Consider the following 3,599-nt stretch of genomic DNA (forward strand, 5'->3'; position numbering starts at 1 on the left):
TTTGTGTGTGTCTGTGAACCTACCTGGGCTGTAGGAGGGGTGCCCTGCACCCTCCCTGCTGTATTCCGGATGCTGCTGCGTTTAGGGCCAGAAGTCAACTCTGGGTGTTATGGTGGGAGTGGAGGAGAGAGCCAAGACTCCATGCTCTGCTTTGGGCCTTGTCCCAGGTTGGTGCCTGAGGGGATAAGCCCGGGGGTTTGGGCCCAGGACTGTTTTCTGCAAGGGCAGATGCCTTCAGCCGCCTGTGACCTACACCTCCTGCTGAGTGCTGCACTTGGCAATGGAATTGGCTGCCCAGCCTCACAGTTCCAGCGGAGGGGGAGTGAGTCGTCGGGATCCACAGGCAGTAGAGGCAGTACAGTGGGGGGTCAAGAGCAAATGTCTAATCCCAGGCCGCCTAGGCTGGAGTCCTGGCTTCGCCACTTCCTAGTTGTGAGACCATATAACATGGCTACTCTGTGCCTCAGTTTACCCTTCTGTGAAATGAGGGGGTCGTAGGATTAGTGTGGAGATTAAGTTGAGGTTAGTGTGGAGGGAACACACGAAAAAGTCGCAGAATTTATTGGCCACATTGAAGGCACCACGTAAGTGTTCGTTATGTCGTCTGTCCAGGGTGGAAGCAGGCATCACTCACTAGAGGGGTGAAGGTTTGTATGTGGGCCCAGGAGTGAATAAACCCCTCTGTCTATGGGGAGCCACCCATTTTCCCAAACTGCCACCAGAGTTCAGAATTCTGATGTCCGTTATTCTAACATATATGTGTTAGGCAAAGTACTGTGAGCTTAAGAAACGTTATTTAAATCAAAAAAACATTTTTTTAATTTAACAGACATTTATTAAAAATCCAAACCACTCTGTGAAACACTAAAGATTCATAAATAAGTAAACAGTGTTCTCTCCTCAAGGAACTCACAGTCTGGTCAGGGATAGATAAGCTGATTGCAGAAATAATAATGGCTTGGAAGTGGGCTCTGCTATCTGTATTTCACAGATGCCCAGCGATAATTCCAGAGGGTGTGAGCAGCTGGCCCCGGGTGGCTCTTTACGCCTACCTCCCCTCCCCTTCCTCAGCCTCTGCGGTTCATCAGTCTCGCAAGCCTCAGAAAGTGAGTTCGGACCTCTACCCTCTAGACTCAGTTCATAGTTGGGAATGAAATGAATTAACATCAAAATGAAACATCTGATACATTAGGAGCCTACTAGAACCCCCCCTTCCCCAGTCCTTCTCTTCCCTGCCCCTCTGCCTTGGGTTCAGACCTCATTTATAGTCACATGGTCTTATTTGTAGGTGTTTCCAAACTCGACTCCCCCATCTTCACCCCCAGGGTCCTCAAAAGAATATGGCCTGGGGCTGCAAGGGGCTTCGGGATAGCTCACTGACTGTCACACTGTCATTGCTACGGGGCTGCGTCCCTCCCTAGCGAGCTGCCCGTGGCCTTCGTGCCCAGCCTTGACCCCTTTCTCCAGCCTGTCTGACCACCCACTGCACACCGCACTCTTCCCCTAAACCAAGGACCCACCTCTCCCCGAATGTGCCTCCTCCCTCCAGCCTTTGCTCCTCTGTCTGTCCATGTTCCCTCTGCCTGGACTAACCCATCCACCTCCTTCTAGCTCCAGCTGAGTCAGACTCGCTGACTGAGTCTGTGGGCCTTGGCCAGGTAGGTGCCTGCCCCTCGCTGAAACTCAGTGCTCCTGTCTGTAATGATGAGAGGCCCCAGATACCCTCGGAGTATCCTCCCTGCTCCCAATAACATCAGCCTGTCTCCACTTTAGTGCTTGGTATGAGACATTTCCCTTTCTTTTTTCCAGCATGCCTCAAACCCTCCTCCAGGAAGCCTTCCTTGATCAACCGTATGAACACTCTGGGCTCAGTTCTATTGGCACCAAGTAGGGAGACATGGGGGCCTTAGTCCCTGATAACCTCCATCACCCCAAAATACACAACCTAAGTAAAAACGATTTAGTATGAAAATGTTCTAGGTAAGACCTCCAACACCTTCCCACCTCCAGCCCTACCCCCAAGCCTGACAACCTAGAAATTCTAATAGCCTGTAGTCTACTCTCAGGTTTTGCAGCGTCTATTAGGTCTCTTCCTTGGGTTTAGGTTGTAAATTGCCTGGGTTGAAGACTGCCATGCCCTCTTGATTGTGATCTCCCCCAGTGGGCCGCCCCACCCCCCAACTGCTTTGCTAGGATAATGACGCCAGTTGGTGACCAAGTAATTTCTTTATAATTACTGAGGCATTTTCAAGCACGGTAGCCCATTTTGCTCTGAAAACATCCTGTGAGATAGACAGGACAGGTACAATTACACTATTCCTGGATATGGAAACTGAGGCCCTAGGAGGTTGAACACCTTGCACTTTGTCAGTTAAGGGACAAAGCCAGGCCTCCCACCAGATATGCCTACCTGCCTCACTGCCCTCTGAACTGCTTTGTTTGCCAGCTCAGGTTTTCATCTGTTCCAGTGTCAAGGCTGTTGAGCGGTGGCCCTGGGGCTGGCAGAGGAGCCAGAATAAGCAGATCTGACTTCTAATCTGGCTCTCCCAGCTGGTTCAGAACGCAGCCAAGCTGCGGGGGTTTGGTTGGGCTCCCACTCCCCTTCCCTTGTCCACAGCTGCTCCTCCCCACTCCCTCCAGCTCTGGGAGCCATGGGGTGGGGTCCCAGGAGGATGTGAGCCTATGGACTGGCGGGATGTTTTTCCTACTCAGCATTGTTCTACCTTGCCCATTGTGTGGGCTGAGAGCAGGACGTCACCAAGTCGCCTGGCAGGCTTTCAGCAGAGCTGGGGAACATTTCCGGAAGGAACTGAACCGTTATGAATGGCTGAAGCTTTTCAAAAGCTTTGGCATTTCCTTGGATTGGCCAGACTGGGGGAGCCGAGAAAAGGGAGGACTGGGAGACTCCCCACGCCCGGCAGCAGCTACGAGGCTAAGGGTCCCAGGGACTTGGGCAGACCTGTGGTTTGCCAAGAGGCCCTTCCTTGCTCTTCAGCGCGAGGGGTTTGGGAGTGTAAGGTGGACAGGAAATGGGGTGGGGGTGGGAGTGGGAAGGTTTGGCTAGTGGGCATCGAGCCAAAATGGAATGGTATTTTATTTTCAACACCTGACCCCAACTTGAAATGGCTCACACCTAAGGATGGGAATGGACCTAGTCATCTTGAAAAGCTTCATTGAGCTCTCCCCAGAGGAAATGCAAGGCCAGAATTGTTTTAAAGCAGCTCAGTGTTTGCCATGAGGTGAGTAATACTCAATGTTCTCAATTCCCAGGGAAGGCTTTTATTTGGGCACCCCTCTTTACCACTAGCTGGGCGTGCCCCCACAGCAGTTCCTAGGTGCCAGATGCATCAATTTCCTCATGGTTCGATGAACCCTCACAGCAAGACCAATAGTCAGGCATAGTGCCCCATTTCTTATAGAGGAGGAAGGTGAGTTTCACAGAGGTTAGGAATTAGTTTCAGACTACACAGCTACTTCATGACAGAACTTGGATTTAACCCCAAGTCCCACTCCAAAGTCCATGTTGTAACAGCAGGATTTCGCAAATATTCATGTGCATCAGAATTGACTGGGGTACTGGCTAAGAATGAAGATTTCTA

The sequence above is a fragment of the Hipposideros armiger genome, unplaced genomic scaffold, assembly GCF_001890085.2.
Source record: "Hipposideros armiger isolate ML-2016 unplaced genomic scaffold, ASM189008v1 scaffold_134, whole genome shotgun sequence".
In the NCBI taxonomy this organism is placed as follows: Eukaryota; Metazoa; Chordata; class Mammalia; order Chiroptera; family Hipposideridae; genus Hipposideros; species Hipposideros armiger.